This window comes from Pithys albifrons, chromosome Z, assembly GCF_047495875.1.
Source record: "Pithys albifrons albifrons isolate INPA30051 chromosome Z, PitAlb_v1, whole genome shotgun sequence".
Taxonomy (NCBI): Eukaryota; Metazoa; Chordata; class Aves; order Passeriformes; family Thamnophilidae; genus Pithys; species Pithys albifrons.
Genome location: NC_092497.1, coordinates 18,111,238 through 18,123,098, shown reverse-complemented (window position 1 = coordinate 18,123,098; position 11,861 = coordinate 18,111,238).

Sequence of the window (11,861 nt, the reverse complement as noted above, 5' to 3'; positions counted from 1 at the left end):
AGAAACTGATGATAGATTTCCCAAATTAGAATACAATGACAATGTCCAAAGATTACTTGAAGACCTCTTGCAAACTTCTACAGCAGCTAAACTCCTATGGATTTATGGATTATCACTGCAAACTTCTATCAAATAAAGATCCCTGTTAATTAGCCAGATAGTTATAGTAATCTTTCAGAACTTCCATCTATTCAATTCATTTTTATGTATATTAGTGAATCTTAGCAAATAACCCCACTAAAATTAGCCTCAAAAATGCAACAGTCACTATTTTGTAGTTTTCTTGTGCCTTTTCCAATGGTTACCTTTATATTGCTAAAGTCTGGATTTCACTTTTGCCAAGGCTGATAGCCCACATCCTTTGCACTGAAAATTTAAGTTAAAATCATCAAAGTACTGGTGGCTATCTGAGACACTCAGACTGTTCTGCCCAAAGCAGAATGACCTTCCAATAGTAAAAGTAGAGAGCTCATCTTATTGCAAGGGGAGAAAAATGGATCTTTGAAAAAATACCAGACTTTGCACACCCGAAAGGAATACAGCTCTCACAAGTGTAGGAGTGTTACTGCACTAAGATTCTGGGCTAACCTGGATGCTCAAATCAGCTGCAGATTGCTCCAGCTGGCATTGAAGTGAGGGCTCAGAAGCTGTGGTTTCACTACTTTCTATTTCAGTTCTTTTTTCATCTCAGTGAGTCTACTAGTACTAGCTAACTAAGCCTGCAAGATCCGAATGGAGGTAACATAATTATCATACTGCTCTGAAGTATGAAGGTAGTAGCCTTGACTCTGCTTAGTTACTTCTGGAAGGCTAGAACACTTTCTCCATGAGGATGCTACAAGCAGATACCTTTTAATTAATTCCCTGCTGTAAAATCAGGTTTCTGGAATCTATATAAAACAACAACAACAACAAAAACCAAACACAAACACAAAACTAAGCAAACAACCAAACAAAAGGTCCATAAGCATCTGTGATTTAACTCCTCTTATTTGCTTCCTAGGACTAGTAGTCCATCTGGCTATTTTAATACAACTTATTGTCATGCAATCTTACTTTATTTCTTTCTTTTTCGTCTACCCACCCCCCACCTTTTACCAATGTATTTTGATGTTTGTTTTAACCTTGTAAAAATTTCTGTGATCCTTTCTAAAACAGATATTCATGATTTATTTTTATTCCATAGGTTAGATAACTTGTTCTCATGCAGACAGATCAGTGGCATAGAAGAAAGGAAATGTGAATTATCTGCCCACAGTTCCCATAGTTTCAATAGCATCTCAGACTGAGCTGTGCACCTGGGATATTCCTAGTAATACTGAGAAACTCACAAGGTGTGTCCAGTAGCACTTCATTCCTTCTCAGTTCTTACTCCAGTCTGTCTAGCTATGTTTGTGCAGACAGTAGCTCTTTAATTTAAGATAAAAGAAGTGATTCTATGCAATTTTTCACTGAGAGTGTATTTATTCTTGGAGTAACGTGTCGATTACATGCACCAGTGAGAGTGTATTATGCAGTTCATTACTCAGAGTATCAAGACAGAATTGCCTAATAAGAGGAGCATAAGACAAGATGATTTGCATAGCTCAGTTGAACTTCAGAGTTTGCATTTCTGAGCAGGAGAAAACGCCAAGATTCCATAAGGCAACTACTTATTCCAAATCTGGCATTTCTCCTATTCAGAAACACAGATTGTGAAGTTCACTCAAGTTACTGAAATCAATCCATTTTTTCCCAAGTATTTTAATAGCAAGCACATTTTCTGTTATTTGTGTGTTGCTTGTACACTAATTGCATATTAAGATATTGAGTATATTCACTTAAACTGCTGTCTTTCCTGATTCTCCAAGAAAAATCTCTGTGATACATTTAGAGGAGTGAGGAACATAGACAGGTTGATACATGCATGCCTTCACTAGACAATTAAGATGAGTATCGTGCACAGCTCATTTGTGGCTTTGTCTTATGTCATTCCATCACTTGCAAGTTATACAAGTAATTTCTAGAACCATATAAATAAGGTATTTCACACAGACACTGTACAAACCTGACTTGAAGATTTAAAGAATAAAATGGACTAAGGACTATTCTTTGGTCATGAAGCTAATTGGGATGGCAAGCCCTGTGTCCATATGGCTCTCTGACTTTGTTCTTACTGGGTCATGATCCTTGGCCCGTACAAATCCTTGAAATACAACTTTGAATTGTGGCAGAGACGTAACTGGCCTGAGCCAAAACTATGCCAGGAACCTTGATAACCATTTCACGCTACACTTGTTCACCCATACTGTGACCCTGTTGAGTTTATCCGTACAGTGTTATCAGATTTCATGCCTTAGGTTACTATGCAGGTCCCTTTCTAGCTCTGCAGATTAAGCCTCAGCCCAGCTTTCTACACTGCACTCAGTGGTTTAGGGATACTTGCCTTTCACAGAGGAGTGGAAGGGCAAAAACACCTCCTTCCTCAGCCTAGATTTACTTACTGTAAGTAGTGCTGCTTTGTACCCTGGGGAGAGGAAAAAATTACTGTAGCAGTGGGTCTGTGAAACTTTCCTGATCAGCAACAGTTGTTATCCCCACTGGAGGCTATAAACAAAGATATCATCTGCAATCTGCAGGTTTTGTGAAACCCAAGGAAGCTTTGAGGATTCAGCGCACATGACAGAGCAGCCAATCTGCCTGAGACAGACAGCACAGAAAGTGATTGTATCTGCAAGTAATGACATTCATTTGTTTTCAGTATCTAAATAGTTGTGCAAGCATTTTTCCATGAGTTATTGAAAAACTGACTTTAAATATTTTGCTTTTCATTAGAAAAGATTAAAATATCACAGTAACAGACATTCACCTCTTCTTCTGGAGATCACATATGTAAAAATATTATGGCTTGGTTTTTGGTTTTTTTTTTCCTTTATTAGCATCATTGGAACAAAAAGTGAGAATGTAGGCTTTGGGCTTGATGCACGATGTTGAATATTTTACAAGACTATAAAAATATTATTTGATATGTTCTTATAAGATTTGCTACTGCAGTGAAAACAGCCATTAAAACTTTATAAGCAGCTGTGGCTACTTGCTCCTGTGAAAAATCAAATTCTAAATGACAACTTGGTTTCTGTGTTCTTCAAAAAATAGTGTGTGCAAGTCTGGTCTATACTTAATACCTCGATACATTTTACTGACATGATTATGTTTGCTAGTAGTGCAAGTTTTTGGGGAATTTTTTTTTTCTTTTTTGTTTGCTGGGGTTTTGGGGCACTATAACTGTGCTTCACACTACCTTTCCATAGCTGTAGGTATGCTGACATTCTTGCTGAAGATGTGACACTTGGATCAGTGCCAGAAGGGAGATACACTTTTAAAACAAGTTTAAGGTAGAATTACGATTTCTAGATGAAGGGAATGATTGCCCTATGTAGGCCTAATAAAAAGAGGCATTCTTAAATGCAGATAAGGCTTCAGTTTCATAGACACAAAACAGTTCTGAAAAAATAGAGTCCTCTGCTTGGCAGCAGCCTTGCTGACTCTTACGATTTTATCATGTTTTTCAATACTTGTTTTTGTTTTGTTTCTTAAAATTCTCAGGTTTTTGCATAACATGATTGCTTAGAATTCTGTGCTTCAGAGTAGCTTATGTTTCTAGTATTCATAGTTCTGGAGAAAAAGCTTGAAAATGGTTTTACAATCCCCACTTCTAACACAGCAAATGGAAGGATTTGAAATGTGTAGTATATTAAAATATGGTAAGCTTTAAATCAGTTTCCTTCTTTCCGAGACATCCCCATCTTAGTGCTTGTGACTTCTATAAATTTTATTTGCCTCAGTTGGTTCAAAATGCTTGCATCTCATGTACTAAACTGTTCAAGCAAAATTTTAAAAATGTAATTTTTAATGCATTAGAAAAGCATTTTTTTCAGATTCAGGGACTTCTGCTCAAAATTGTAGCTGTTTTCTTTGGAAACTGGTTACAGTAGGTACACTTGTCTATTTTAAATATGCTTTGTGAACTAAAACTTGGGAGTTGAACTCTGTGGAGAGTACTGGTTATTAACATTCCAAGACAAGTATATTCAGAACAAATTTCATGAGCACAAGATACCCTACAATTTTGTTAAAATAAACAGTGTCCGTGAGCCTCCTCAGATGTAGTATCAAGAAGGGGCTTTCTGCCTGTGTGTGACTGTACACATCTGTTAATTCAGAGATCTAAATGTGAAATCCAGCACTCAGGGACACCAGGTGGATATCTGATACTCTCTGAGGAATCTGGGCTTCATAAACCATTCTGTGGATTATTCACAGCCATACATTTTTGCCTGCTTGTGACATAAAAAATATGGATGAAATACTTGTGTCAATAATTAATCCTGGTATAAATCAATACAAATTACTAATAAATGAGAAACAGAGACATGTTGCTGCCAAAAATCAGCTGTTAATGCCTCTTCACTTACTTAAATAGCATGCTGCAGATCACAAATGTTCTATTACTAACTACAAAATATTTCTCTAGGTGAAAGTCAGGAACATTCTCCAGCTCTACTGTGAAAGCTGCAATCATAGCACAGTATAATTTTAGATTGGAATAAATGTTCATAGGGCATGAGAAATAAGATGCTGCAACTCTTTATGTCTACTTTTCATGACTGTTCAGAAGTACTCATGACTTAGAAGCCTAAGCTACACATATAGGGATCATGCTCTGTTTAAAACTCATTAGTGTATCACAAGCTGCCTTCTGGGTCTCAGAAATTATACTGGAGCTATGGTAAAACTATCTCATTTGGTACAGCAGCTGGAGACCAACAAGGATATTCCATGGTGCATGAAATGGCATTAGGTGAGTGTTGTCTATGGCAACTAAACCTTCAATCTTCATAGCACAAGCTGAATTCAGGCTTAGGCTCTGTTCTTGAAGAAGGTGTCTGTGAATCAGACTTCAGAGTAGGTCTCCCATTCTACTCAGTATGCTTTCTCAACACACTAACTCTTAGTCAAACATACTTGTTACTTGGGACCAGCCCCACCTGCTCTGGTAATACTGCAGAAATTGACAAAACCCAACAACTTGCCTTTATCCCATGATGATGACCTGGTAGTGTGATCACACTCCTGAAAAGAGGCAGAAGTGTGTGTGTTTTCTTCTGACCAAGGCTTGTGAAAGAAGTGCTCTAATCTGTAGACTGTAGCTACCAACGGCTATTGTAAAGAAAATGGTGGATATGTCTTCACTGTGTTAAGGACCTGATCTTTTCAAGATGTAATATTCTCAATTCAATTCTCAAATGTACCTGAGACCCTTATATGAATCTGGCAGTAAATCAGTCAGAAATGGGACTTAAGTCTCTGAGAAATACAGGCACTGTTAAAAATTTTGTCCCTCAGCAGTGATTAAACATACCATCCATGTAGGGGTCTCACCTAGTAGCACAACATCAGTGCTTCCCCAAAGTTTTCCCTTAGCAACCCTACTTCCAGGGTCACAACCCCACTTTCATTTTCACTTCCAGGCTTGTGGGCCCCAAGTGGGGTCATGACCCTAACTTGGGAACTGCTCTATAACACATTGAAAAAATTAACATACCAGCCAGTAAATACATCAGCAAAACAAGCCCATCCAGTCTGCCCAAGACCCTGTTCTGTCTGCCATCCCTGGGGGACTTACCTATTAAACATGGTGTTTCAAAATCATGTATCTACTTGCAAGCTCACAGACTGCTTTGTGTATTTGTTACCATTGTTTTGTAGTCTTCCTTTGTGCTATTTAGCTAAGTTTAGTGTTGACAAATACGTGCTAACACTTCCGAAAATATGACCCTCTTTTTCTTGCTCATTCATATATTGGAGGTGCTGCTTAGATTTATTATTTGCACATAATAGAGTTCACAGTTATTGTGTGTCAGAAGCAAGATCTGGAGAGTCTACTGTTCCCACAGCTGGAGCAACACATACACATCTGCTAAAACTGCAGTATAAATTGTATTGTCCTTGGCAGTTAACGACTTACGTTGTAAGCTATTGATTCTCCTCCTCCTTAACTCCTACTAGTCTTTACCTTCTTTTCTTTTCTTCTTCCTCCACTTTGTTCTGTTCTCCTTTTCTTATGAATCTCCCACTTCATTCTTTAACATCTTCTCTGGAATTGCTGAGTTTGGATGTGGAGATACTGCCACAAAGGTTCTACTTCTCTTCCAGAAGATTCTACCACTAGGTTTCAGAGAGCTTTGCACGGATTATGAAATCTTAATATCTGCATTTTACAGTGAAGAGATTATAAAACAAGGTCTGTTACTCATAATCACCAGTCAGTCAGTGGCAGAAAAAACCCCATGAATCTTCCATTTCATGTGTCCCATGGTGGACTCCAAACCACATGGTTAGCACAAAACGCACCAGTAGATGGCACTTCAGCGTTCATAGCCTTGCTTATACTTCTGAGGGTGAGATACAAATGGGTTTTCTTGTGTGTAGTTCTTCACATACAACTCTTAGCATAATTTTATTTCTTTTTCATCTTGTGCTCTTTTCCTAGTGGCTTTACTCTCTCTTCCTCTTTTTTTTCATTTACCTTCCTGTGGCACTTTTCTACTGCTTCTTCATTTCTCACAATTTTCCATTTGCCATACCTCATTTGGCAAATAAAGGAAAAAAAAGAGAAAAAATAAAAAGGAAAATAAATTTAATGAAGGTAAAATCCCTCACTGGTATCTTTTTTTTTTTCCAGAAGAGTTATCTAGATCCTGACTAAGTGAATACTGTGGAGAACTGGGGTGCTGGTGAGCAGGAGCAGTTAAGATTTACTTCCAAAAGGTTCTTAAGCTTCACCATGTATTTTCTTGCAGTGTGAGGTACATAGCTATTTACTAACTTGCAGTGTATCTGTGAAAGACACTGTATGTCATATGTCCTCAACTCTCTGTGTTAGGGTTACCTTTGCTGTACACACTCTGAAGCTAAACACTTCAAATTCTGGCCTTTCTTCCACACAGGAAGTGAAGGTTCTACTTGGGCTTCTGTTTTGGGCCCCAGCTGGATTTCACCGTATCAGCTTGTGTGGTGCTTCTTGTTATGTTGCTGACAGTGGCAAATGCCTTTCAGTTAAGGCTGAGGTTCCACCAGAGCCTGTAAGTGGAGAATGACGGGGAGATTAATAAATGAATTGTCACAGCTTCTGGGCACGCTGTGTTGAGAAGCGCAACTCTTTGGACCTTCGGGTCTATATCTTTACAGACACAGAATCAGTCCCTTTTTGGTTTCTCATGAAATGAATGAAAACTAATTTCTTTAAGGTTAAAGTCCAAATGTGGAAATACTCAATATTTCCATATCTTTAATGTCAAGGCTTTTTGCAGTTTTGGTGGAGTCACTGTTTGAATCAAGGACTTGAACTGCTCTGAGTAAATCATCTGGATGTGGTAAAAGATTGTGGGAAACATCCCTGAAGGGCTTTTTTTAGTTGCTCCAGTGGGCATTATCTATTACTTTTCCAAGCGTCTTGTCTTGGTTTTTTGGGTTTTTTTGTTCCTTGCTGTCTTGACCAATCTAGCTGGTACTAGTTATTGTCTCTTTGAGAATTATTGTCAGTCCTGAATAAAAAAATGTCAATTGCAAATCTGAACAATACAATTGTTTTAAACTGCATTTTAACTGCTTCAGTCTTTCATTTCATTTACTTGTTCTCACTTTAAAATACAGACAGAATGTTTTGTGCATTTTCTATCATTTTGTCTACAATATATTCTCCATGGTACAGAATGAATATTCTAGTGACTATGTGCTGCATTCATTGAACAGCAAAAGTTTTCAGTAAACTCAATGGGAAAATAGCATTTATGGGAAATTTTAGGATCACCGAAGGATCATATAAGGGAAAGACATATTAAAGAAGGAACATTCTGTATTTCTACTGACAATTACATCCAACAGCTGTGGTGATGCAGTTGTTCCTTCAATATTTCTTGAGGGAATTGTTTCTTTTTAACTGGACATTCCTTTCTGATTTTGGAGTCTCTAAGACTTAAAAGTAGGTGGGCATACCTGTTCAAAGTATCATAGGACAATTCAACTTGGAAGATCTGCTGAGTTGTTCTCATGTGGAAAAAAAGGTTTTCCTTCAACCAGTGTGAACTTCTCTTGTTTCAGCTTGTGCATTTGGTCCCTCATCCTACCACCAAGAGCTGCTACAAAAAGCCTGGCTCTGTCTACACATTGACCTGCTTTTAGGTGGGAAAGACTGATTTGAGGTGTTTCCAAAGCCTTCCCTTTCCAGGCAGAAGCAGCTCCATCCCTCAGACTCCCCTTGCAGGGCCAATGCCCTAGGCCTTGAGACTCTGCTGGGCTCACTTGTCATGGGTGCTACCCTTGTCTCCATTGTCACATGTGGGTTTAACTCTAAATCAGTCTCTGAGCTGAGCATTGTTTTCATATCATATTCCTCCACTGTGTGATAATTTCATTTGCCACACTGTTTAGATGTAACAGATGAATTGGAATTATTCAGATGATCCCAAGCAATTGTGAGCAAAATCCAGCCACTACGATTAATTATGTATTTATATCTATCGGAGGGGGATAAAAATAATTAAATTGTTAACTTGTGCAATCTATTTTTCATATAGTATCTGCAAAATTCATGCTGCCATAATCAGTCACACAGGCATTGGAATTACAGGAATATTAAGCAAAAAATGTAATTGCCTTATCTTCAGGAAGTCATGTATTTAAAATGATACCTTGTGAATGCCTTGGTTTATGCACAAATGCTATGCTTCACCAGAAAGCATGGAATACTAGTTCATCAAAGGGATAAGATACAGATGTTTCTGTGCTGGTGATTCATTGTGTAGTAAAATGTTGCTGCATAGAGTAACACTGCGTACTGAAATTTAATTTTACCTGATTACCACTTGGAGGAAAAGAAGGAATTATTTTTATGTCAATAAAGAAAAAAAAAAGGAAGCTAAAAAGAGAGAGAAAGAAGTGTCAGCTATTTGAAATTTGCTGAGAGGCCTGGAACGTAGCTTTAGTTGAGGTGTATTAGCAGGCAGAAGTCAAAGAAAGAGGTAGAAATTGCAAAAAAGGTCCATGATACTGTTCTTAAGCCTGTCATAAGAACACAGGTATTAGGAATGCATTTGAGTGTAATCAGAATTGAGTATACTCATTTGTTTGTGTTGCACAGGCAAATACATTTGGGCACCTGGGCTTTAGAGGTAGTATTGTCCAGATGCCTTAGAATTAAGCTGATTCTACTATAGTACCAGAATATGGGTTTCTGTTTTCCAATACTCCACTCGATGTTACTTTGCCTGCATTTGTGAATGGAGTTCAGAGATCCAGAATTCAGTACCAAGTCTACTCCATGGTGAGCTAGGAGTTTCAGAAATGTGATTTACAGGAAGAGGAATATGTACACTAGTCAGCAGAAAGAACTGAAGAGAAAGATATTTCTGAAAAATTTATTTCTCTTCTGGTTTTAGGAGCTTGTGCACATGGTTTGAGAGTTTCTTCTACCTTCTTGTACATTGACATCCAGATATCTTTGTTTCTTCATTTAAACCACATCCATGGTACCCTGTGCATTAGGAGAAGAAACAGAACAAAACAGAACAAATGAAACAGACATACACACTCCCCAAAACAAAGTAAAATCAAACCAAACAAAAATAAAAACCAAGAGGTAGAAAAAGTTGATTCAGCAACTTTTTTAGACTGAGGGAATCAAATTCATATTTCCACTTCCAAGGCAGTTCCCCGTGTACAAGCCTAGAATAGAGGATGAAAACAGTAAAGCTTCTCACGCCTGTTGTAACTGTGACTCAATGTAGAAAAAGATGTGAGATTTGTAATCTTGATTTAAGCAAAGAGTTAAACATGACTTCATGGCTCAAGGATGGAGGCACTTACGTACTGAGGGAAGGAGGAGGGGAAACAACCTGGATTCTGGCCCCTGCTTCAAGCACTATTTATGTATGTTACTCAATTACAAATGTAAAATGTGTAGGCAGCCCCATGGGCAATAAACCAGGACTTCCTCTTTAAAAGGAGCACCTTATTAGGGTTGCAAATTATACTCTCTCAATGAATCTTGGTTCCTGTCCAGTACAGAATTATAGCTTCAGCAGGCATGACAGACAGTTCTCCAGCCTGAGCTTCACCTTGACTTGGTGCTGGATGCCGTTTTGGGAGTTGTGGGAAAGATCTCAGAAAGAGACTAACAGTGAACCTGCATCTCCCACTTCAAGGGCAAGTGTCTTATCTACAAGTATGATGTTATGTAAAATGTTGGCAGTTGTGCATCCACAACCTCTGGACATGTTTCTGGGAGAAAGTCTCTGGGGCTGTTGTGCTTCATGATTAAGCTGGTGTATGTTAGGCATGCTCAGAAGATGCTTACTTCATGAAGCCTCTCAGGAGATGCCACACCTGCACGTCACAAGCAGACTTGGGTGCAAGGTAGGTTTCAAGATTTTCAACTGTATAGAAATAGCAGTAGAAATGAGAGATGCAGTATCAGAACTTTCAAATAATTTTATCAGCAAAAACATGACGTAGAGTTTTGTTGCCATTGAGCATACATGTACTGGTGTAAATATACCTTCCTGGTGTTTTTGTTCCTTTTTAAAATTTATTCCTTATCTATTTTGTCAACCAGCAGCAGAACATAAAATTAGAACCCAGAAATCCTGCTGTGCTACAGTCTCTCTGTAAGGCATGTAAATATATTTACAATTAAAACCAGTATTTTAATGTTGTTGTAGTCTGGAAATGAAGTAGCTGGCATCCAACTGAACTTGCGAAAAATCTTCTCTGATAGTCACCATATCTATTAAACATGCTGTTTCTATGTCACTGTCATGTATTAGTTCCTTGAGAGACTATCCAGTAAATTCTTTTTTGGTACCCTTGTTCTCCTGGTCCCTGTTCTCTTTTATTTTGGGTTCTGTTTCCTCAGGAGACCAAAATGCTGCTGCCTTTGCTCCCCTCCTCATGTACTTCCAATGAGACTACTTGCCTAAGTGAGATAACAGAAGGATGAAGGGGAAAATTGCTATTATTTTGAATACAATATTATAAATACATGTTTGTATTTTTATATATTCAGACATGAATACATTATCCTTGCTTTGGATAATGCTAAACAATCCATAACAAATTAGAGTTTCCTGTACAGGAGAAAATATACACCAGACTATAGCAAGAAGATCCTTTAAATATGATTTGTATTTAAACTAAAAGGATGAATCAACTATTCTCAGACCTCAGTTTGGCAAAGTTCTTAAAATATCATTGTATAAGGTGCTTAAGTACTTTTTTAAGTTTTATGTAGTATGATAACTTTTTTAAGTGGGCACTTATTTATGAGAACAGCATGACCCAAGTAGCATAAAACAGGATTTTTGGCCCTGCTTTGTTTATTTATGCTAGTTACCTTTCCTCAGTTCGTTGTATTAGTAGGCAGTCTTAGAGGTGTGTCCAGTCTAAATATAGGTTGACCAAAAAGAATTTCTGAATTAAACTTCTTTTTTTGGGAGAAAAATAATTTTCAAGTGATAGTGTGGACTTTGATGGTTTGTTGTTTTGGGGGGAGTTTTCTGTGTCCTTTCTGCTGTTTGTTACACATCCTTGATTTGGCTAAGTAGACCCTGTTTTGCTTTTTCTGTTGTTCATCTAAATGGATCTGAAGCATAGCAAAAATTGAAATACATACTCAAAACCTCCTGAAAGTAAAGGAGGACCAAGTAACATGTGGTATAGTCAACACACTGGAGGCAAGTGATGCCATGGAGAGAGACTCTGATAGGCTCAAGAGATGGGCCAATGCAAACCTTATGAAGTTCAACACAGAAAAAGTGCAAGGT